This window comes from Brachycentrus maculatus, unplaced genomic scaffold (genome assembly GCF_059751285.1).
Source record: "Brachycentrus maculatus isolate JH-2025_06_01 unplaced genomic scaffold, ASM5975128v1 h1tg000007l, whole genome shotgun sequence".
Lineage (NCBI taxonomy): Eukaryota > Metazoa > Arthropoda > Insecta > Trichoptera > Brachycentridae > Brachycentrus > Brachycentrus maculatus.
In genome coordinates this window covers 405,213-433,111 of record NW_028280762.1, presented here as the reverse complement: position 1 = coordinate 433,111, position 27,899 = coordinate 405,213, and the positions used below count along the sequence as shown (strand labels likewise).

Here is a 27,899-nt window from a genome sequence, read left to right as displayed (position 1 = left end):
CAATATTCAAGCTTTCAGTATTTCACGACGCCCGCTCCGCAACGGACGTCTCCGTCGCGACGCTCCTTTGAACGGAAAGGCCAATCGGAAACACGTTGCTGTTTGTTTAAGAAGGACTAATTAAAATTTTGATGAAACTTAATTACATTCATTTTTAAACAAGTTTTAGTGAAGTTCCTTAAAGTTAATAACTTTTTTTTAAAAACGAAGAATTTGCAAATAGTTCATTGGTAAGTTATTTTTAAAATATTTTAAATTTATCACTTTTGATTTAATATAAATAGCATTCATATAAAAAAGTAATGTCATTTATTAATTTATTTCTCATTATATACAATAACACTTCCATTTTATACAATTTTCAAAGACCTAAGTGGAATGTTGATTAAAATGAGAATAATGAGATAAAGAGAACTCCGTGTATTAGAGTGGACTCGAACCTATAAACTCCTACTCATAGTCCTGCGTACTTACCACTGGGTCACAATATAATTTAAAACTGAGTAATTTTAATGTAATAATTGTATTTATTTCTTACAGTGTACAAAAATATTTATTTTTCATACGATTTTCATAGGCACAAGCGGCATGTTAATTAAAATAAGAATTATATTGTATCAGAGTGAATTCGAACCTAGAAACTCCTAGTCAGAATCCCACGCTCTTACCACTGGACCACAATCTGACTCTTATAATTCAAATCAACTTTAAAAATTTGGTAAAAAGTATGAAATAAAAAAAGAAACGTTTTTTATTGCAATTTATGTACATCTCTTCGAGGGTTATCGTATTTATCACGAAGCCTCACCAGGATATTTGGACCAAAATATCTATCGTAAATCATTTTTATCGACGACCGAAAAATGAAGACGTTGACAACTCACAAAATCATATAGTGAGATTTATTTCGGACCTAACAATATTTCTCCAATTTATTTTCAGTTTTTTTAGATTTAGGTGGAGGAGGAGAATAACCTTTTTTCGTTTTCAGATTTTCAGGAACTTTCAGAACTTAAATCGATTTAACTTTTTTTAAATTCGACCGAAAACTGGGACATTTTTGGGTCGTAGCGATAACATAGATAATCTCAAAGATATGTCCCGACGTATTGCAACCATAATGGTTGAAATCATTTATATTTTCACATATATTTAAATACTTAAAAAGGGTAATGTATATATCGATGATGTTGTAGGAAAATGGATCTTACAACATAATAATAAAAGTTTAACGTATTTTTTCGTATAATATTTTTTTAAACTGAATGAAAAAAAATAGATTTAAAAATAGTTTCAAAATATACTCAAGTATAAATATTAATTCATAAATATTTCTTGTAAAAAGATAAATTTAAAAAAAAAACTTACAAATTAACTTACCATCACGCCACTTTCCGCAGGGGTAGGCAGAGACAGTAGAACGCCACACCACTCTGTTTTTGCAAACATTCTTTGCCTCTTCCACGTTAATGCATCTCCTCATACATACCCGCCGATTGTTACGACTACTAACCTGACCACTTTCAAGTATTTGGCATACCTGATCGTGCCATGTTTTTCTCGGTCATCCTCTGCTCTTTTGTCCACTTACATTCGCCTCATAAATTTGTTTTACCGTTCTTGCCTCACTCATTCGTTCTGTATGTCCAAACCATCTCAACATTCTTAGCCTCTTCCACATTCATGCACCTCCTTAAACATACCCGTCGATTATTTTGACTCCTGACCCGACAGCTTTCAAATATCTATACCTATCTTTTCCTACCTACTTTATGTATTTTACTTCTCCTATCTTTTACCTATCTTTTCAGTTTGTTTGTTTGTGTTGAATTTAAAAACACAACCATTCTTCATGGTTATTTTTAAACTACGAAACGTGGAAACCTTTTTTGATAGTAAATGTGTCATATTTTCTTGTAGAACTATAATAATTTCCGTTTAAAATGGTTTGCTTTTTATTACGTATTTTATGGTTCAATACATTGTAGTACCTATTTGAAATATTGGACAAAAATACAATTCAGGGTTTACACTTTAGAGCTTCGGGCGACCGTCCAAAATTTTCAATTAAATTTCTGCTTGTTCAATTATAACTTAACCTCAATTTAATCAATACACTTTGTTAAATATTTTGCTTTCAACTGCCCGGAAAATATAAATGGACAATGCAATGGAAGATTTGACTTTTGCATGGAAAATTTATTTTTATTTTTATCATTAAATATGGTTACAAAAAATTATTTTTAATAATATTAATTAATTTTCAAGACACTTCTTCTTTTACAATCTCAAAATTAATAACGCAGTTTTCTACAATAAAGAGACTAAGCTCTTGTGCTTGGAGAGGGACTTACACTTATTATTTATTGTTTATGTTTGTAGGTAATATAATTTATTTTTATTTTAATTATTTGCTGTGCATTTTTTTCTGTCTTAGATTAGCATGTATATAATTCATTTAATCTATTAAATGAATTTGGATTTTTCAAAAACCCGCAAACTGTTTTTTTTGTTTTTTTTTTTTAATTTTAACGCACCCGATGGTGCATAGGGCACTGCATTTTATAAACGCAGTGTTATTTTGATCGTTAACACATGAAGTATAGGTGATTAGTCCTCCGTTTCAGGTACCAGTCCAGGGTAATAAATAAATTAATAAATATTGGAGTGAAAAAATCAATCACATAATTATTTTTTTTATGCCCAGGTAACATTTACGTACTTGAATTTTTTGAAAGACGTACCGATTTTGTATTAAAAGAAAATATTTTTTTGAAAATAAGACGTCAACCTATGTGGGTTTGAAAAAAAGCAGTTATTGAAAGGTATGGAGTTTAAAAAATATATTAAAAAATATTTTTTCACTAAATTCCAATGCATGAGATAGTATTTTACGAATATGGCGCTTAGCAAATTATCCAATCTTATTGTAATTATTATTATATGTTCTTAAACAATGTGCTCAGACAACACTACCTCTTTTTGCGCAGCCGGTCGCGTACTGACGTTTCACCATATCTTTGAGAGTACACCCTTAAATAGCGCCATATGAATTTTTTGAAAAAAAAATAAAAGTGTCATTCATATATGTATCATTTGACAATAAGCATGAAATAAGTAACATTTTTACAGTAAAATGCTGCAATTGTTATTGTAACAAAGAATAAATATCTTCCCGCATCCCATAGGGGTAGGCAGAGAGGATATACGATTCTGTTTGCGCGTAACTACGTTCGCCTCAAATGTTTGTTTTACCATTCACTCATCGCTTATTCATTCCACGTTTGTAAACAATATGTTGTCAAAACCAATATCAATATGGTCGGGCTGTGGACTTATTCCGTGGTTAGTGCCGCGGACTTTGTGTTGGAGGCTCTGGGTTCGAACCACTAATTGAATCCTATATTCAAACACAAGCCGTGTTTGTAAATAGGAATCAAGTAATCAATTTTTAGCAGAAATAACACTTTTTAATAATGCGTTATTCGTATCACCTCAACCAATTATCCTATACTGTAGAATAGACTGACAAAGAGCGTCGATTTTTTTTAATTATAAATAAAACACTTCATTTTTACCACTTGAGTTTTTTACCACTCGAGTTTTACATTGTTACGACTAATTTCGGAATATTTTGGACTAATTTGAATATAGTTTATATTCAAACTCGTAAATGGAAGCATCTCTACCTTCCGAAACTAGTCGTAACAAAAAAGTTATCAAATGATTAATAAAAAGTGTTATTTATAATTCAATCATATCTAACCATAAAGTGGTTGCCAAAACAATAAATAACAGATGTTTAAAACATTTTTTTTATTTAGGATGTTAACTAAAAATAAATCACGAAACAAATTCAAAAATAGTTCAAAATCAGCAAACAAACTCTACCCAGTTATTTTTATAATCAAAGGGACAATCCAATCTTGATACATAAACATTTAAAATTACTGCCGGTACGTGGAATATTGTAGATGAGTATCATCGTTGATCAACAATAATAATAATAAAACCCTTATCCGCACCCCAATGGTGCATAGGGCACTGTGTCATATAAACGTTATCTTGTGTTATAAAGTGTTATCTTGATCGTTTACACATGAAGGAAAGGTGATCAGCCCTCCGCTCAGGTACCAGTCCATGGTAATATTGACTAAATATTACAGTAAAAAAATCACCTATATTTTATTTTATCCCCCTAGAGAATCGAACCCGGGACCTCCAGAACGGTAGCCGAGCGTGCTGACCATTACACTACGGAGGCGGACATCAACAAACTAGACAAAAATATCTAAAATATATAAAAATAACAACTAACTAGACAAAGAAATCTTTTAGTACACAACCATGATACACGATTTACACACAACGAAGGTTTGATAGTCCCAAGAATTAACATTAAATATGGGAGTCCAACACTGCAATATATCGTTCCAAACATTTTTAATTTTTTGCCGACGGATGTTAGAGGTCAAAATAAAATATGGAACAAAGGCAAAATAAAGGAATGGGTAAATGATCAAGACTTAATTTTTTGAAAATCGTAAGATGTATGTACTCTTAATTTTTCTCTCTTTTTTGTGTGATATTAGGTTGAAATAGTTAAAAATAATAAAAAATGTATTCAAAAAGAACTCCACCGACAAGACACACAAGGTGGCTTGGTGGGTCTCTGCAAAATAATTATTTTTAAATATGTAAAAAATTGTGATTTAAATAAATGTATACAATTTATGTTAATAAAAATAAAAATAATAAAAAACTACCTCTCTAAAATCACGCCGAATAAAATTGATATTAAACCAACCAACTAACTATCATGCCAATTCTCCGCAGGAGTAGGCAGTGAAAATAGAACGCCACACATATTGATGTCTTCGTAAACAAACTTTGCCTCACACACATGAGCATATTTAGGATGCTTTAAAGATGTAAGTAAATCTTTTAATTTTTTTAAGTATTTTTAGTTTGTCGAATGACCGCACTTCATTTCTTATAAATTCAAAAAACTTATTTCTGTTGTAAGATTTTTTTCTTGAATTTAATTAAAAATATTTGATGGGAGAACTTATAATGAATCTTTATAATTATTGCAAATATTATAAGCTTTCGATGAACTGGAATTGTGAACCGGATAGCATCGAAGCTTAATTCAATTATTGGATACTAAACTTGACGGGCATTGATATGAAAAATTATCAATTTCCCAACCGTTACTTAATAATTTCAACCATAAATTCAACAATTTATTCCGGGGTCTGTGAAATATCTTATCTTCAAATTGAATTAATTCATAAAGAAGGGGTATCCTATGCTCAGTCTTCTGGATATTATTGGAGGAAAGATGGAGGAATGATAACCTAATTCAGAAAATGGTTTCATAATCTAATACCTTATAAGATGTAATTAAATATCAGTTACATCAGTGACGTATGGTGACTATTTTTAGAAGGGATATAACCTTAATATTTACTTGATATATATATATATATATATATATATATATATATATATATATATATATATATATATATATATATATATATATATATATATATATATATATATATATATATATATATATATATTTATATATATATATATATAAATATATATAAATATATATGTATATATATATATATATATATATATATATATATATATATATATATATATATATATATATATATATATATATATACATATATATATATATAAATATATATAAATATATATGTATATATATATATATATATATATATATATATATATATATATATATATATATATATATATATATATATATATATATACAGGGGGGGTCAAATAATTACAAGTGGTTTTTTTTACTCTAATATTTATTCAATATTACCCTGGACTGGTGCCTGAAGCTGAGAGCTGTCTATCACCTTCCTATCATGTAGTATCGATCAAGATAAAACTGCTTTAATATGATGCAGTGCACTATGCACCATCGGGTGCAGATAAGGTATTGACTATTTAAGTGAAAGCATATACATATATGTAAGTGTCCTATTTGGGACATATGCTCAGAGGAAAAAGTACTAGCAATTGCAACTGATCATCATAACCTATTTATCATTAGAATCCTAGAATACTTTTTTTTTTCTTTTTTTTTCTTTTCATTTTTATCTTTTTGTTTTTTAGTTTTTTGATAAAATCTATTACATCAGACAATAATATGTATTAACTTTTAAAAACGTCTGAGACATTACTATCTGTCATTAGAATCCTAACTGTCGATCAAACCTCCTCCCTCTACCTCCTTCCTTAAACTCCCTTCTTCCTTTGCCCTCCTTATTATCGTCTTTTGTTAATTGGTAATTGGTATATTAATATGTAATTTATGTTTTTTTTAAATGTCAATTTGTAATTTATGTTTTTTAAATGTTCAAGTACTATCTACCCTCTGATTGCAAACGGCTATATATGGTATCAAACGTTTTGGTCAATATCACTAGTCCGTCTTCGGTCGGTTGGAAGATATTACTTTTTAGCAATAAGCCTGCCAATGTACTTTTTATTTTCTGTACACGAAGTTTAAATAAAAATAAATTAAGGGTAAAATCGAGGGTGGAAGAGGTGTAGGAAGAAGGTGGATTTCCTGACTCCATAATATACACGAGTGAACAGGAGTACAGAAAGTCGAAGAGCTGTTTCGGACTGCCCAAAATAGGGACACTTTTACATAAGCGATAGTAAACGTTCTTCCCACAACGTTATCGTGTCGGGCGGGAGCAGGACTAAAGAAGGTGAAGAAGATATAAATGACACAACAAAGTATACGTTCAAAACACGACGGCACTATTAAGCCTGTCTTAATATTTATTAATGATCCCCACGACCCCAGTAACCACAAACATCTGTCTTCAGTTGTGCCGATAAGCTATTTTGGACTTTACAAACTGTATTATTTGGGCTGTTTTTGTGATGTGTTTGTATTTTTAACTGATTCAAAACCGAGGTTTTTTCCAATATGTATGCTAAAATTACTTAGTTTTTTTGCAGAAATGATACTTTTCATTAGGTGTGTACAAAATCAGTAGTATTTTTTAAAAATATGTTGACCAATTTTCGTGGTTCTGTCTATATATCGTAGTCGTACAGGAAAAAGTTACCAACTAACAAAACGTAAAATGTTCAGGAGGGCCATTTAAGTCACTTTTGCTTTGTAAGAAAATGAACATCAATGAAGTTATTCATTTTTAACAAGTCAATATATTATACTACCAAGTTTAAAATTACTTTGGGATTTTTTCAGGGCAATATTAAGCTAATAAGATATCAAATAGTCAATGATCACGTTTTTGTAAAAAAAAATGCATTTGGTCACTTTCTCCTCTATGACTACGATATGTGTTTATTTTTAAATATCAGGGATGTGCCATGACTGTTTTAAGAAAGGATGTTGATTTTTTTCTTAAAAATATGCGCCTAAATTGGCAGAATTGTATTTTTACAGATTTTTGTTTCACCAAAAATGATCCAACAGACCAAAAAAAAGGATTTTAATAACAAATATTTATTTTAAAAATTAACTATATCATTAATATTGTTTTCTAAAACCAAGCCATGAGTACTAATTCAACGTAGTACCTATAAATCACTGCAACAAATGAACCTGATCTTAGTTTGGTCAGTCGTGATCCAGCTAAGTTTAATTTAGCTAAACTCTCAGAACTTCATCTATCTTGGCTTGATATCTAGTACACCTAAAGAAGCATTGAAACTTTAGTATTATTACTTTGAAACTATTGCTGAATCAAGTTCGTAAACTTTTGAAATTAATGTAAATCACAAAACATTAAAATGAAACGATTTTGTTTTTTTTTACGTTTTTTTTACACTCCCATAGTTTGGTAGTAATGCATTTGGCTGCCTTGCAGGGAGTCCCAGAATCGATTCCAGGGGAGTCAGAATAAATTCTAGTGATTTTTTACTGTTATATTTATTTCATATAAATCCTGGACTTTTGACTGATTTTCAGGAGTGATCACCTTGTTTTTACATACTCAACAATCTACATAGCCTAGTATCGATGAGAAATAGTGCCCTATGCACCACTGAACGCGGGTAAGGATGAGAAGAATATGTTTTATATGACGATTTAAAATGTAAGATGCTCTACAATAAAATAACAATTGCATAGTTTTTTTTTTGACCCGTGACCGGGTTTCGTCGTTGCCAACATCGTCAGACTGGTGCCCAATCTTATAATATTCGTAGCAATGAAACCTGTCACTGGTCATATACAATAAATGTGGAATAAACTGTATAGTTGTTATTTTATTACATAAAATAAAATACAGTTATACCAATAAATCTACATGCTTTTATTTTTATTTTTTTAAATTGAACGGAATTAATTTATAGTTTGATAATACGTCTTTCATATTTCAAAATAAAGCAATATTATTTTATTAACTTGACATTGGCAAAAGCAATATATTTTATATGCAACGCCATTACATATTTAAAAATGTCAGTACAACTATAATAAAATATACATAAAATGATATGGTTAAACAAACAATAACGGTTAAATAAATTTATGAGGCGAATGTAGTTGGAAAAAGAAGTAGAGGAAGACCGAGGAAAACCTGGCACAATCAGGTATTTCAAATATTGTACTTGAAAGCGGCCGGGTCAGGAGTCTTAATAATCGTCGGGTATGTATGAGGAGATGCATGAATGTAGAAGAGGCGAAGAATGTTTGTAAAGACAAAGAGGTGTGGCGTTCGATTTCTCTCTGCCTACCCCTGCGGGGAAGCGGCGTGATGGTTAGTTAGTTAAAATGTTATTTTTCTTGAATTGCAATAAAAAATCGTCATTTATTAATTTAATAATTATTTATTTTGTCATTGGATTCAATAAAAAAAATTGTACGTATGTAAACTGAACTTAATGCTAAAGGTAACCAATACAGATAATTCACAAAAATCTAGATTTAGGAAGTGTTTTGCTGATTTAATACAAAATATTTGGAAGTGTTTTCATCATATACATAAAATTATCTTAATCTTATGACGTAACAAATAAATGTGTCAGCAAACAGGACGAAAATATATCCTCGTCATCTGAAACTGGAGATTCTTTCATGTTGTTTTTCTCACATTTTCAGTAACTTTTCCACGAGAAGTGAAAAATCAAATGCCCATTCATTTATATCAGCAAACAGACGCTTCCGCCTATCTCTCACACTTCAGGAAGCCAGCACCAATTATCTCAGACACTTTTCCGCCGGAAAAATATCCGCTAAGTCAGGAATACTCGGAAAAGCTAAAATGAAAACAAACTAACAGACCCGTTTCACTAAACAATGTAGAAAGTGCCTTAAACTCTCTCCCTTTCAGAATCACACAATGGTAAGTCCAAATTTGACCAATAATAAAAAAACGATATTTTTATGATAGTAAAGAGAATAAGTAATTAAAATGTAACTTTGTTGTAAAATCACTATAAATGCCTTTTCAAAAGTTAACTATAATGTCTACCGGTTTCGAAGCTATCCGCTTCTTTTTCAAGACTGATTATTACTATTAAGATGAAGTAATCGTAATTCGAAAAAGAAGCGATTAGCTTCAAAACTGGTAGACATTATAATTTAGTTATAATAAAATATTTATAGTTATTTTAAAACAAAGTTATATTTTAATTATAAAATGGAAAATCACAAAATTATTGCTTCAAATTTAAAATATAAGTTAAAAAGTTTAAACCAAAGTAAATAGTGAAACATTTCTTTTAGTATTTTTTATGTTAATGTGCGACTTAATTTCTGAACATGTCGTCTACGAAGAGTATTTACATTATTTTTTGACATCTCACCAAAGATGAAAAAGAATATGGCAGTCTGGGCATTTATGGGGCTGACGACTGTCATAGGCTGGTTTAAGTAATTATTTGACGCACGTGTAACATTCACCAATTCTACCCATTATGACAACCACACTACTATAATTCTTGGAAGTTCTTCATCTCACCAATAGATGTCTCTAGTGAAGTTCTTGTGATTCAAGAACAATGTTTCTAAATTGGTTCATATATAAAGAACTTCCAAGAATTTGAGTAATGTGGTTGTCAATAATGGGTAGAAGTGGTGAATGTTACACGTGTATTAAATGATCACTTAACCATACTAAGATAGGTCATAAGCCCTGTAAATGCCCAGACTTCCATATTCTTCTTCATCTTTGATGAGATGTCAAAAAATAATATGAAAAATAATTCCTGTGATTGGAGATAATCCAGATTTGTGAACAAGTATTTCGACACACTCAAAATGTTGTAAGAGAATTTATAACTTACGATGAAAAACCACATCCGTGTGATTTTTTTTATGACGGGATGATTTAAAAGATTAAGGCAAATGCGACGAAGGAACTGAAGGACATAATAAAAGAAGCGTTCCAGGACTGTTTCCAAATGTGGAAACACCGTTGGGATAAGTGTGTGCGTCGGGGAGGTGAATACTTTGAAGGGGACCTAGACATGTGACGTCTACATAAAGTACATTTTGTTTTATGACGGCAGTCTACGTATTAATTGAACAGCCTACGTATGTTGCCTTTTTGTACAATTTAATGCATGAAAACTTTTAAGGCGCGATAATTAATAGCCCGCAAAACCCAGGTAACATTTATCGTAATTGCATTTTTTGCTCTAAACACCTATTTTGTTAAAAAAGCTTTTCTCTAAAATAAATATATGGATTTGAAATGAAAATATTTTTTAAAGATAAGGAGTTTAAAAAATGACTGAATTTTTATTTTTAAAAAAATGTGCTCTGGTAACATGTGCGAATCCGGTCACCTAATGGATTTGTGTATTTGAGAATACACCATTGAACTGAAAATGCGGGATGTTCTTTATCTACTCGGTACGTTTTATCGTTGTACTTCTGTGAACAAATAAAAACCATTTTGAGTGTGTCTAAATAATTGTTTAAAAATCTGGATATTTTCCAATTCAATGATGATTTTTGGCGTTTCTAATGTATGCGATTATTATTGTATTTTCCAATAAAAAGCTTCTTTTATCTCATTAATTGATATTTCTAGTGAAATTCTAGTGATTCAAGCGCTATGTTTTGAAATTGAACCAAATATATAGAAGTTCCAAGAATTATCGTAGTGTAGTTGTCAATGATGGTGAAATAGAATTGGTGAATGTTACTCGTGTGTAAAGCGATCACTTAAACCAGCTCATGACGGTTGTAAGCCCCGTAAATGCCCAATTTCCATATTTTTCTTCAATATATTGAGACGTCAGCAAAAAAATATGTAGTTTTCACCGTATATAGTTTAGGATGGAATAGAAATGAGATAAGTTATGCATCTTTATGCGCATCTTTACGCACCGACGATAAACGACACAGTGACGAATTAAAGTACCAGGAGATAATAAATAACGGGTAAGAGGCACATATAATTTGGAAGATAAAGAAAAGTTATTGAAGGCAGTTTCACTTTGGGTATCAAATTGATGACTTATAACAGAAAAGGGATTTATTTAACGCTGATGGATAAGTTATCCTTAAGTTAAGTGACAGGAAAAAAGGATGATTTTTTTTAGGCCATTTCCATCAAGTCGTATCACCTGTAAAGCATAGGCAGAAAGAATAGAACGCAACACCAATCTGTTTTCAATAAAAATAATAAATTTTGTAAAATTTATTTAGAGCTATTTTCGTAAAATACTACCTCAAGGGCGCAAGAGTTAAAACCAAAAACCATCTGGACACACATTTCTCGATTTTATCGCTTATATTTATATAATATATCAGGCTTACATTCTTTCCTCATATCACGATCGAACATCTATCATACATCGTTTATATTTTTATCTTAAGTTTGAACACACCTTGTGTCAAGGTATTTTTCCGAAACAGTTTTTCTGAAAAGCTTTTTTGACAATTGGCAGCGCCATCTATAGAACGTAACAAAAATACGTGCATTACTTAACGTTTCTCATGGCGGACAGCATGCTTCTTGATGGATGTTGTTATTTTCAATATCATTTTCAATATCTTTAATTGCATTATTGTTTAATAAATGTATATATTTAGTATTTTCATTATTTTTCAGCGTTGTGAAATTATACATATAAATAACATGAGCTTTTATTTATTTTTTCTTTTTCATTTAACACATGACATCTGATGTTACAATTTTTCTTAAATGCATAATTTATTTCTCAAATAAATTATCCAAAAGCATTTAAAGTTTATATCCTGCATTAAAAATGTTCCCAGCTTTAAGCATCGTTCATTTAATCATACAATTCGAAATGAAGCCATTAAAAATTATACAGTGGTTGTAAAAATGGACTTAACTCAGTATGACTCCAAGGATATAAATATTGTATGAATTCACAGTCGAGTAGGAATTAAACGTATGCTTGTAATTCATCACAAAGTTTCAAGACCTTAGTAGGGCAATGGTACTCAAAGTTTGCGTCGCGGGATTTTTCAATTCGCCCCGGAAATTCATTTTTGCAAAAGAATGATTAATTTAGCTATTTAGCGACAAGAAAATCTTAAATAAATAACCAGTTATCCACCACGCCTGCTTGTCGCCTTAGGCAGAGAGAATAGAACGCTACACCAATCGATCTTCGATAACAATATTCGCCTCTTCCACAGTCGTGCATCTCCTCATACTTAACTTAACCGTCGATTATTCACTCATTCACATGCCCAAACCACTTAAACACAACATTCTTATATTTGTATATTGTATATATATATATATATATATATATATATATATATATATATATATATATATATATATATATATATATATATATATATATAATAAATCCCTTACCGCACCCCAATGGTGCATAGGGCACTGCTGCATGTAAACGCAGTGTTATCTCGATCGTTTTACACACGAAGGAAAGGTGATCAGCCCTCCACTTCAGGTACCAGTCCAGTGTAATATTGAATAAATATTAGAGTGAAAAAATCACTTATATTTATTAAACCCCCCTGGGAATCGAACCCGAGACAGATGCGCTAACCACTACACTACGGAGGTGGACTATTCTTATGTGTAATCTTTAAGTGGGTGTGTTCATAAAAGAATGATACTTTCTTCACAATGTGTATACAGATATAGCCATATACGTGAAGTACTCTGTTTTTTCCCGATTTATGACTCTCGGCAGTTTTCTTTTCTGCGGAGCGTTACCAACAAAGGTTCATTTACAATTCCGAGTGCGCCCGTGCTATTTTAAGAATACGTGTAAATATCCATATTGCAAACGCCACTTATTTCAAATGTCTGCGTTGAATAAAAAACACATCAAATCAGGTTTAGGCAGTTGGAACAGGCTCAAAATCAATCTGTTATATTTATTATCCGAATTAATTTGGGAACTATTTTACAATGATAATTTTACAGCTTCATATTAAGGTGTTAGGAATATGATACAATATATTACGGGTTTATTTTACAAATAATGTGTGAATGCTATAACGCTATTATGTGCTTAACCCTTCGCAGTCGAAAATAATATATTATTGTTTTTTTTTAAATTTCCACATTTCTAAATTATTATTTATATTCAACATTTTAAGTGTGTCCAAATCTGGATTTTTCTACTTGGAGATATTTTTTATATTGTTTTTATTTTGACATCTCAACATAGATGAAGAAGAATATGGAAGTCTGAGTATGAAAGAGTTTCTGCTCAATAAAAAGCTTCTTAATCTCACCATAGATCGGCTGTCCAAACTTAAAACACAGTAAGGGCATTTTTTTGTAGTACGTTTTTTTTTGGACTAAGTAGAATCTACTTGGTCCATAAATGTAAAAAAAAGTACCACACAAAAATCCCTTACTGTGTTTTGAGTTTGAACAGCCGAGATGTCTCTAGTGAATTCAAGCACTTTCAAATTTGAACAATATATATAGAGGTTGCAAGAATTTGAGTAGTGTGGTTGTCAGTTATGGGTAGAATTTGTTTCACGTGTGTAACGTAATCAAATCACCCTTTGACAGTCGTAAGCCCCATCAATGCCCAGACTTCCATATTCTTCTTCATCTATGTTGAGATGTCAAAAAAATGTTAATTAGTTGGTTACGTATCAATTTTGTTCATAGACGTCCACAGCCCTCCAAATAAAAACATATTTTTAAATGGTTTCACAAACAAGGAAAGGGTTAATCTTTAGCTTCATTGTAACTGACATTAATGCCACCTTCATCTTATTAACGTTTAGTATAACAATATTACTCTCTTAATATATGGGAGTATGTTGCCGAAACGTATAATTCCTCTTTTGGCTGGAAAATTTAATGAATAGGATACATAATTATATTATACTATGCACAAATTAAATGCGGAATGTTACATCATACATCTGAGATGTGAAGTAAATGTGACAATCGTTTTTTTGTTAATTATAATAAATTAAAATATGAAAGAATTATTCTGCGTTATTTTTTTTAAATACTCCCTCATATTCGCTTCCCTGTGATATTTGGAACTCTTAGATATGTATATTGATCAATCTCAAGACACAGGACATATCTATGTTATATTTTAGCTTTGAATATTGTTGTTGTCGATCAAACTCTTCCACCAGTAGTTAGAAATAGTGGGAATGATATGATTTTTAGAAAAAAACTAAAAACACATTGGTTTTCTCAATCATTTCCACGATCATCTTTTCCCCGATTCGTTCACAGAGAAGCGCCCTTGAGGAAGTATTTTACGAAAATAGCGCGATATTTATATATATATATAAACACATATATATATATATATATATATATATATATATATATATATATATATATATATATATATATATATATATATATATATATATATATATATATATATATATATATATAATATATATATATATATATATATATATATATATATATATATATATATATATATATATATATATATATATATATATATATATATATATATATATATACATATACATATATATATATATATATATATATATATATATATATATATGTATATATATATATATATATATATATATATATATATATATATATATATATATATATATATATATATATATATATATATATATATATATGTGTTTATATATATATATAAATATCGCGCTATTTTCGTAAAATACTTCCTCAAGGGCGCTTCTCTGTGATATATATATATATATATATGTATATAAACACATATATATATATATATATATATATATATAATATATATATATATATATATATATATATATATATATATATATATATATATATGTATATATATATACATATATATATATATATATATATATATATATATATATATATATATATATATATATATATATATATATATATATATATATATATATATATACATATACATATATATATATATATATATATATATATATATATATATATATATATATATATATATATATATATATATATATATATATATATATATATATATATATATATATATATATATATATATATATATATATATATATATATATATATATATATATATATATATATATATATATATATATATATATATATATATATATATATATATATATATATATATATATATATATATATATATTTATATATATATATATATATATATATATAAATATATATACATATATATATATATATATACATATACATATATATATATATATATATATATATATATATATATATATATATATATATATATATATATTATATATATATATATATATATATATATATATATATATATATATATATATATATATATATATATATATATATATATATATATATATATATATATATAAATATAAATATATATAAATATATATATATATATATCTATATATATATATATATATATATATATATATATATATATATATTTATATATATTTAAATATAAAGGCTTTTTTTAAAGCCCTGTAAATACTCGGATTTCCATTTTTTTTCATCAATGTTGAGATGTAAAAATTTAATAAACCTTTATTGGTTGGAAGTAAAAAAACGTTTTATTGGGTTATTATTTTTGATTACGGCTATTTCAAATATATTATAAACATGTAAAAAAAAATAATTCCAACAAAATACGATTGTGAAATTCCCCTATCTTTGTGATTCGAGATTCCGTAAAATAAGGAATAAAATAAAATACCACACACACATTTTGCTTTTTTCGGTCTGAGTTAAGTGAGTGACATGATCCTTGATTGGATCTTGTCCTTGGATAGGTTGTGTGATGTGGGTTTTCTATGAGCCTCCTTTGAACTGCACTGAAGGACAAAAGATTGCCTCGAAAGTTTCGTAGTAATTATTGCCGAAACAAAGCAATGACAGATTTCAAGTAATCCGTAATGTTAATTGAACTATCGATCCGAAATAGATAGCTAAAATCCATTAAAATTATAAATTGATACAATTACGAAAAAAAACGTGAAATTAAAATCAATATTATTTATTGATTCGGTATTTATTTCGTGAAATGACATGTTGATTTTTTTTAATTAAGCACTTGTATAATACCACTTTGTGAGTTTTATTTCATTACACACGGCTGGTTTCGAAAACCAACAGACATTTTCATCTACAGGTGAAAAGTAAAACTAACGAGAAAAAATATTAAGGTATGTATAGAGGGTGATAGGGTAATAAATAGAGGGGAGGGGGGGTTTAGGAACAGGACTTTTTTTTAAAGGAAATATAGATAATAATGGCGACGTATTTTGAAAAAGCATACTATTAATCAACATTTTATCAGAATTAAAACGCCTGTTAGTTATTAAAACTATTCGTGTGTAATGAAATAAAACTCATTGAATGGTATTTAACAAGTATTTTTTTTTTTAATAAACAAAAACCTTTTCTTGAATGTTTTTTGCGGATACTTTATGGCACATTTTATAAACATTATAAAATAAAACCACTTTGTTTTAACCACTTTTTAGTATTACACTTTTTCCAACCGGTTTTGACTAGAACGTTGTCATCATCAGGGTTTTTGTACTGATTCGGAGTGGACGTATTCACTACGCAATGCTCAATAAAAGCAGCATTAAGGAGTTTTTTTCCCGTTTTTTAAATAACATTTCCAAGTGGTGTACGGAGTGCGTGGAGGTTTTTGGCATCATACGGGAAGGGTAATTATATACTTTAACCTAACTTTGAGTATTTCAATGTTTTAGAATTAGTACATAAACCATGATGATGACAAGGTTTTTGTCGAAACCAGTTGGAAAAATGTACCAATAAAAAGTGGTTAAAACAAAGTTGTTTTATTTTATAAAGTTTAAACAAAAATCTAGTTATAAGTTTAATTTCACGTTTGTAGGGTATAATAGGGAAGTTACGGTCAACGGTTATTGATGGTCTCTACAAATTCTCATTATAAACTTTGTATACTGCAGTACTATTTACTTCAGCGCTAGCGTAATCTCGTTTAAGGTGGGAAAATCAATAGCTGGCAGCTTAATTTTCTTTAAACAAGGTAACATTTAACGTAATAGTATTTTTACTTAAAAAATCGTTTTTGTATTTAAAAAGAATTGTTTTTCTCTGAAATAAATAAATGGTTTTGAAATGAAAAGAGTTTTTGAAAGGTAAGAGTTAAAAATAGATATACAAAATATTTATTCATTGTAACTTCAGACAGTTGGTAGAATTCCATATTGAATTGTTGGGTAATATATCCAAAATTAAACTAGGTTTATTGGATTTGAATTCTACATTTATTTATGTATAAGTTAATACGTGACGCGTTTCGTCTATAAATAAATAAATGTAGAATTCAAATCCAATAAACCTTGTTTAATTTTGGATATATTACCCAACAATACAAAATATTTATTTGCCAAATTTCAATTACAAATCGTAAAAACTATATTGAAAAATCTTTCATAAATTAGCTTTTTAACTAGCAGACTATCATTGTCCCGCGTTCCCCCTACATTGTATTTTATTTACCTACCTATTTGAGACATACATATCGGTATAAAAATTGGCACAAACTCAAATAATATTAAACCTTTAGGTACAGGTATTAAATAATTTAAAACGTTTTTAACAAAAAAAGGAAAAGGGCCTCCAATATAAGATAAAAGTAACATTCTGCTACTGGATTCCGACCAAATAAATAAAACCTTTTAATCTCGACTGAATTTTTCTCATCGTAAAAAGACAAATGTATTTTATAATAAATTTGATAATCCCATTTTTCTCCCCTTCTGAATTAAGCTAGTAAAAAATTGCAAAAGCTTTTCATATTTTTATTTTTATTTGCACATGTTTTATTTAATATGTGACCTTTTAATATTTGGTTTAAAATGCAAACAGCGGGTAAATATACAAACCTTCCCTTATTCGAGTTATTTACGTCGTGCCAACACAGAGTGAATATTTCATAAATATAAAAAACCTTTCATATAGATACACCAAGATCCATAAGTTGTATATATATATATATATATATATATATATATATATATATATATATATATATATATATATATATATGCCTGTGTGTAGGTGTGTGTGTGTGTGCACGTACATATAAAAATAAGATTCATATCAAAATAAATACAGTAAATGTTTCAACAAAACAGAGCACCTTTTGGTTTTTTACACGAGAGAATAATGAAGAATATGGCTTCGCAGGGCGTTCGATCTGGCAATAAGCTTTGAGCTTGAATTTAGCTTCTTCAGGAATGGGTACATACTTGTTTTCGATGTTTATATAAATCAGAATGGTATATATCCATCCCTGCAGAAAAATAATTGCTTGTTGAAACCGGTTAGAAAAAAAGTACTAAAAATAAAAGTGGTTAAAACAAAGTGACTTAAAAATAATGACAAAATGAAATATTTTACCTTGTGCTTTTTAGTTGAATTCATTGTTGTGAACTCAATGAAGAATTAGTTACAAAAAAATTAGTATTGGGGTTGTCAATCCTGGGTACAATGGTAAATGTTAAACTTAACCAGGCTATCACCGACCAGAAGCCCCGTAAATACCTAGACTTCCATATTCTTCTTCACCAATGTTGAGAAATAAAAACTTAAATATTAATATATTTTTAAAATATTTGTAAAAACATCTGACAAGTAATGTTCGTCTCAGTAAAATGTAATCGAATTTTGCTATTTATATTTGAAAATAGAGTGCTTTTAAAATGGATAGCCAGCAGTGGACCAGAAATATTTGTCTCTTCGATCTTGTGTATGTGTTTTATCAATGGGTAAAGTGTAGCAAAAGCTTAGCGTGAATTTTATCCCAAAATTCTAGCTTTTAACGGCGTTTTCAGTTACAAATTGATCGTAAATTAAGGATAAACATCGAAGTATTGACGGATATCGCAATAAATAAAGAGACTTGTTGAGTTGTCGACATCTGATAAGTTCCTTCATCGTTACTTTTAATGACCATTTTGCCGGATTTGACCTTTTTATATAGTAAAAAATGGCTTATATCGACCGCAGAATGTCCTTGGAAATGAGTTAAAATTCAGAGTACTACGGTTTTTAAAGGGATAATTAAAATTCTGGAAAAATCTTAAATGAAGTTCACCTTGATAATCTTGCTGAAAATTAAACTAAAAAGCACAAACGAATTGTGAGAGGGAGTACCGGAAAATTCGTAGACGATATGGCACTGTTCAGAGGTTATGATGAAAATAGTAATTTTATAGTAATTTTTAATAATAGACATTACTTGGTGGAACTGCATTTTATATTCTAAAATAACAACGTTTTTTTCCAAATGTTTTTATTTACTTATCTATCACCAGTCTTATGATGTCGGTAACGACGAAACACGGTCACTGGTCAAATAAAGTATTTGATACATGGAACTGTTTTGTTGTTATCATATGATTTAAAACGAATTAACTTACTAACCAGTATCCCGCTTCCCTGCAGTGGTAGGCTCAAACCTGTATTTGTCGTTGGATCATACCACAAACAATCTTCGCCTCTTCCACAAACTCCTAATACATTCCCGCCGATTATTCCGACTCATGATCTGACCATGCCCAACTATTTGATTTTGTCAAGTTTTCCTCGGTCTTTTTCTGCTTCTTTTTCGTATTCTTTCGAACACTATTTCATATAATGAAAACCTTGCATAAAGTTTGAATACATATCGACTGAAAACATTACGAATATTCAGAGTTATTTTTTAACTCTGAATTAAATTTATTTTTATTATTTAAAAAATAAATATTAAAAAAAAATAACCGTGAAGACAATTGCAGCCCTGAGCGCATTCTGATTTGAACGGTTGAGATCTAAGCCTTAATATTGAAATTATTTTTATCTTTTGCTTGCGTTTCCAGATTTACTATTATTGTTATTTTACATAATTTATGAGTACATAATTTATGAGTACACATGACACTTTTTATTACTAGGATATAAAGTATCTGACTTAACGTTGGACGTGAACCGTAAAACGTATTAGGTACCTCACAAAGAGGATGTGAGAACATTAGGAAATTCACATGGGTGCGTACATACATTATGATAACATTATTATGGTTGTAACCTAAATGTAATACTTTTGAACATTAATTAAAATTGTACTTGGTAAATACTTCCTGAAAATTGAAGACAAGTATTAAAGAACATGAATGAAACATGTTTGAAAATGAAACGGAATGCAACACAATAGATTTTAAGAAATAGTGTTATTTACTAAGAAATCAAACATGAAAATCAATTAATGAAAACATGAATAATTGTTGAAGAATAAATAATTTTCAGAGTTCGCCAACCTCTTAATAAATAACGATCATATATAAATATATATATATATATATTATATATATATATATATATATATATATATATATATATATATATATATATATATATATATATATATATATATATATATATATATATTTATAAAAACCAAATTCAGTCCGCCTCCGTAGTGTAATGGTTAGCGTGTTTATCTGGCGTGCTGGTGGTCCCAGGTTCAATCCCCGGGGAGGTGAACGTTTTTACCCTCTTATATTTGTTTAATAGTACCCTGGACTGGTCCCTATAGTGCAGGAGTGAACATCTTGCCTTCGTGTAAGTAACGATTAATATAACACTGCGTCAATACTATGGAGTGCTCCATACACTGAGTGCGGATAAGGGTTAGAATAAGAAAATGTAATAACGTAGAAATCCTAAAAAAATGTTAATATGAAAATCGAAGAAACAAAACAAATTCATGAAATTAAAAATTTAAATAAACTTATTATTAACAATTTGACAATTACTCAAGCCTTCCCCCTATTGTACATGTTACCACTGATAAAAAATAAATAAAACACCTCCTACACCCTTTTCATCCTTGAAAGTCCCAAAGACACAACTTTCAAATTGAGATATAGCTCACACGATGTTTGATAATGATGCTAAATGTATCGAAACACGTGTCACAATAGATTTAAGATAGAGTGGTATTTACCGAGTACAATTTTAATTGAAAATATATAGAATTTACCACAAAGTGACTGTCGAATCTATTAATGAAAAAGGTTTTGAACTTACTAAGATTATTCAGACAAGCATAATCCTTTTGTAAGTTTTACTAATTAATTTTGGTATACGTCCACAAACTACTAGGATTATAATTTATCTAGTATTGAAATGAAAATTACAAAGCGATTGTGGTGTCTGCATTCTTGGAAAGTTTGGGACACTCCAAGTAGTTGTACATAATTCGAATCGTGTTTACTGTTAATTGCGATTATTCCCGTTAAGAAGACAAACTGTTTTTTTAATAGTTAATTTAAAGTAAATATATATATATTTTTAAATAAATAGTTTAATAAAAGTAAAATATTTAAGAAAAATAGTTCTTAAAAATATCTTATTCTTCCTAACTCCATCACAACTTATCGTCTTTGTAGACTGTTGGGGTCAGGTTTTCTCGTCCTCAGGTTGTAGGTCCTTCTATCATGGACAACGTTACCAACATCATATTATCTTTTGAATCATATTATCTCTCTGAAGCATCCATGAATTTTTGGTCTTCATTTACATGTCTTTCGAGGAAGATCTACGTCGATTGCATGGTTCAAAATATGTTCGGGTTTAAAAAATATCCCTCCTAAATTATAACTTTTCTCAATTTTCAGCATATGTATCGCGTGTGTTTGACATTTTCAGTTAGTAAAGCGATATTTTATCATGTTATATTGGTCAACAATCGAAAAAGCTCATATAAAATGTCAAATATTTGCGCAAGAAACAAAATTTACTGGCTTTTCTTGAACGAGCAAAGACATAAAGAAAAGACATATTGATAAACTAATAATTACATCTACATATAAAAATTCTTAAAAATAATATTACCAACAATTGTATTAAAATATCTAAAATATGGCCATGTCAATAAATTCTTCCTTTCCCAGAAAACAAATATAAGGGTACATACCTACATCCCCCATTAGCTACTGTTGTCTCCCATAAATTATCGCTGCACGTGTTAAAACTGTCACTTAGAATTGTATTGCTACATAAGGACCGTAGTCCATTTGATCTTCACATTCGTTTGATAATGCCCTACCAAGGCGAAACAATTGTCACAATACAATTTTTTATGTGTTTTTTGTTAATAAAATACAACTTAGTAGACTCAAAAAATCTGTGTTTGATTTAAAATTAATACATAAATTAAAATGGAGTTCTACAAATTAAACGCCAAGTCAATAAATAAATACATAAAGAAAATGCAACAAATGTACACTATTATTGTGTTTCTACTTTCGATCGTTGACTATACGATATTGGACTACCTTTATATAGATTTTAAGCATATCGCCCACTCTTTTCAAGAGCGTCATAAATCAAAAAACTTGATTTTTCAGGAGAACGTTTTTAAAGTTTCAAAATATAATACAATGTATTAAAAATAAATATCAAGCCACTTATTGAACTTTTTACTGTGCGACAGATTTTTTTAGGTAAAACCTGAAGGTTTTTTCTCCATTTGAAAAATATTCAGTATGTTTAAAAAATTATTAAACAATACTTTTTCTTCAAAATGCAAAAACAACACTTTCTGCCCTGTAGCGGGTAAATATTAAGTTAAAAATATGCCTCTTTTGCTGGGATATAGTACATTTTCAGGGCATTCCGAAATCATGCACAACTGAAAAATGACGATTTTTGATTTATGACGTTCTTGAAAGGAGTGAGCGATATGTGATACAGAACGACGGTAATTTATATGATAAATAATTTGATGAGGGTAGAATACAAGGGTGAGAATCTGCATAACACCTCTTTCATGAGGACTTTACAAGGTCAAATACTAACGTGATATCTGAATACGGGTAAAAGAGAGAGTTATAACTCTATAATAAAGATACAATAAGTTATAATAGTATTACTAAAAAAACACTGATATATAAATAAAAATATTACCCTTTTAAATTTATTTTTACTTAGTAATACCACTACTTTTCAAATTTATTGTGACACATGTATCGATCCATTCCGTATCATTTTCAAACACCATATCTAAATAAAACTTTCAAAATCGTATTTAAGTAAAACTTAAAATAAAAATGGATAGATTTTACCACAAAATGACTCCAGAATCAATTAATGAAAAATAAAAGAATTAACATAAATTTAAAGAATTTAATTTTAATATTGAACGTGGACGACCGAAAAAGACTTGGCACGATCAGATCAATCAGAACCTAAAATCTGGCGGTGTCAAAAGTCTGCGTAATCGGAGGGCATGTATGACTAGATGTATGGATGTGAAGGAGGCGAGGAGTGTATGTCAGGACAGAAGAGTGTGGCGTTCCATCCTCTCTGCCTACCCCTGCGGGGAAACGGCGTGATGGTAGTAGTAGTAGTAGTAACATAAATTTAACCTTTTAGGAAATTTGATATGTTTATGGACACGAATATACATTTATATTTATATATGCATCAATATGATAACAATGAATGTAGCTATTACTTCTTCTTCATTCTCTTCAAACCCTTATCCGCACCTCAATGGTGCATAGGGCACTGCATCAGAAAAATGCAGAGTTTCTTGATTGTTAACACATGAAGGAAAGATGATCAGCCCTCCGCTTCAAATACTTGTCCAGGGTAATATTAGAGTGAAAAATCACGTATATTTATTTGCCCCCTCCCCTGAGAATTGAACCCGGGACCTCCAGAACGGTAGCCTAGGATTCTGACCATTACACTACGGAGGCGGACAAAGCAAATTAGCGAAAGATAAATAATATTACCAAAAAAAATATGATGTGTTTGTTAATCATGGGTGTAATTGTGAATGTTACACGTGTATGAAGTGATTTTTGATAGGTCGAAAGCTCTTTTAATATCCAGACTTTCATATTTTTCTTCATTTTTGTTGAGATATCAATACTATTTATTTTCACCCTCTTGCACAGTGATTCGCCCAGAACAAGCCAGCAAGACAAAAGTCAATTCAATGAATCGACTTATTGATGATAACATGATAATAACAACCCCCCATTAAACACAATTCCAGGTAATTATTGTGGCAAATATTCCAGAACGATGAGTCATAAGCGGTTGAAATGAAGTGATAAGGTTATTCCTTTTTTGTAAACAATTTAGTTGCTATTTTGCAGTGCTTTCAATAACATCTTACAAGTCTTGAAGTGAAGAATATTACTATTGCTGTAATGGATTTTACTTAAGAGGGTGTGAATTTTTTTATTTTATTTTAAATTTGGTTCAAATGCACGACAGTATGAGTTATGATAGAGTTTGAAAAACAACGTAAAAATTGTATTTTTTTTTTTCGTTTTAAATTTTTGAACGCATGCATCTTTTCGTCCCCAGATGTATCCAGGTTAATTTTTTGATATTGTGTAGCTACATTTATTAGCTATACAACGATATATAATTTTTATAAGACATATAGTAGCAATTTTCATTTATTTTTTTTTTCAGATCGTGAGTGCTCTCTCTCGAAATTAGAACTATTTGAAGAATGGTGGAAACATGCAAAAGAAGAACGAAATTTTCGTTTGATGGATTTTATTATTAAAAAATTTAGTGTTACGGATATGATTTTTGATTCAAAGAAGCGTTTACTGATAAAATTTTAAAGTGTTCGTCAAAATTCTCTGAAAAGTGGGCTGCAGCTAATATGAAGACGGACCATTTTTTAAACAAAAATAAAAATTGGTTAGAGGGCGTGGATGTAAAATTTAATATGAAAATGCATCATCCCTGCGCTTCTTCATCATCTGGAGGAAGTCAGCCTCAAGTCTAGTACACAGTACGGTGGTTATTAAAACATTCATTCTTCCAGTCGGGGAGCTCTCGGAAGAATCTCAAGAGGCCCGAAATAAAGATTGTCGTAGATTCCGCGAGCACCATACTAGGAAACTGTCACGTACTTCCACGAATACAGATTTATTGAATATGCTTTTGAAAACATGCGATCCTGTAATTAACTCACTTAGAGAAGTACCTAGAAAGAGAACCGATAAATTACCGTTGGAAGTTCTGAATTTAATTGTCCCGCCTTCAATAGCAGAACATCAGGTGGCAAATAACTTTCATCCATGTAACGATGGTGATTATTTAGTATCTGATTCGTCTGATTGTGAGATTGATGATGAGTCGTGATAATAATTATTAGTCTTGTGTATTATTTATTAATGTTATTCTATGTTTATTTCTGTAATCTAAATTGTTTCCGTAAAGTATATAGGTACAATAACAAAAACTAAAGGGGGCTTCTGACAGCGACAGTTTAATCGCATTTTATGATAAAAATTGCTATAATTCTACAATAATATAGGGAAATAATTATTTGCCAACCACAGGTTTAATTTTTTTTAAATCATTATTTAAGAATTAACGTGATTTTGGTCATAAAATGCCATTGATGTGTGACTATCGGAGGCCCTCACAAGTTGATTGTATAGTATTAAGAGTAAATTTATTTTAAACCAAACCTGCCTAAACCAACCTTAAAGATTATATACTGTTCTTTAGTAGAATCCTTAATAAGATATGGAATTAAGTCTTGGAGACATTCGACGAAAACAAATTTAAAAATGGTTCAAAATCTGCAATATTCCATAATCAAAAAAATTGTACCCAGTCATATATATAATCAAAGGGACAATCCAATCTTGTTATATAAACATTTAAAATTACTGCCGGTACGTGGAATATTGTGGATGAGTATCATCGTTGAGCAACAAACTAGACAAAAATATCGAAATCTTCTAGTACACAACCATGATACACGATTTACACAAAACGAAGGTCTGATAGTCCCAAGAATCAACAATAAATATGGAAGTCGAACACTGCAATATATCGTTCCGAACATTTTTAATTTGTTGCCGACGGATGTTAGAGGTCAAAATAAAAGATGGAACAAAGGCAAAATAAAGGAATGGGTAAATGATCAAGAGTTAATTCTATGAACATTGTAAAAAAGATTATATTGTTAATTTTTCTCCTTTTTTGTGTGTATATATTAGGTTAAAATGGTTAAAAAACAATAAAAAAATGTATGCAAAAAGAACTCCACCGACAAGACACACAAGGTGGCTTGGTGGGTCTCTGCAAAATAACTTTTTATTTTTATTTTTAATATATGTTAAAAATTGTGATTTATAAAAATAAATAAATAAAATAAAAAAATTGTATAATTAATGATGTGTTTAATTGTGTATCCGCCTCCGTAGTGTAATGGTCAGCACGCTCAGCTACCGTTCTGGAGGTCCCGGGTTCGATTCCCAGGGGGGTCAAATAAATATAAGTGATTTTTTCACTCTAATATTTATATTACATTATACCCTGGACTGGTACCTGAAGCGGAAGGCTGATCACCTTTCTTTCGTGTGTTGACGATCAAGGTAACACTGCGTTTGTATGATGCAGTGCCCTATGCACCATTGGGGTGCGGATAAGGGTTTGTATTAATTGTGTATATTACGTATTTTCTTGTTATAACAATACTGATTTTTTTAAATACTTTTTTATTTCGTACTTAAGTTTTTTTAAATTAAAATATTCCCAAAGCTTCAGAATTATCAAACAATGCATAATTATTCGAAAAATCAATGAAATAATATTGATTAATAACAGAACAATCAAATCGTAGAATAAAATGTTTTTGTCCACCTAGCTTGTTCTGGGTGAATCACTGTGCCTTGGGAGTTAAACCCGAAACCTGTAGCATGGTAGCCAAAATGTGCCAACCATTACACTCTAGAGGCAGATAAGAAGAAAATTACCACTCTACTTTTACCAACCCTATTGGAAGTATATTTATCATTATGATGTTATGTTATAGGTCCCCGATATTAGTTTGTAATTTTCTATTCCGGATGATTGGCTTCAAAGTCTCATTAAGGCCCTGTGTTCAATCGAAATCATCCAACCGGATGGCGGCTCACCATTCGTGTATTCAGTAGCGGGCAAATAATGCCTCCTAGGGTTTACAAATCAGCTAAAACTTAAACCGATGAACCGGTTTTTCGGTAATTATATAGAATGTTTTTTTTAAGAGATATAAAATTCAAATTTCCTGAAATAAATTGATAGTGGCACCCGCCGTGTGGCATGTTGCCCCATCTTGTTGAAACCACAGCTCAGAGTCACATCAATGCCATGCAACTGAGGTACGTAGAAGTCAGTGATCATGGTTCTGTAGCGCTCTCCATTGATCGTAACATTCTGGCCGGCATCGTCTTAAAAAATATATTGGTCAATGATTCCACTTGCCCATAAAGCACACCAAACAGTGACTTTTAATGGATGTAAGGGCGTCTCGACGAAGGCTTCTGGGTTTTCTCCACGACAAATTCCTCAATTGTGCTTATT

General features: G+C 29.7%; 1 protein-coding gene across 1 annotated transcript in view; it reads left to right on the top strand.

Annotated features, from left to right (window-relative positions):
* The first annotated feature begins 16 nt into the window (after window positions 1-16).
* The window catches only part of LOC148313589 (uncharacterized), an 83,421-nt gene continuing 55,538 nt past the window's right edge, over window positions 17-27,899 (top strand). Inside the window, exon 1 of the mRNA XM_088260020.1 lies at window positions 17-230. The gene's annotated coding sequence lies outside the window, so the exon portion shown is untranslated. The remainder of the gene's footprint in view (window positions 231-27,899) is intronic.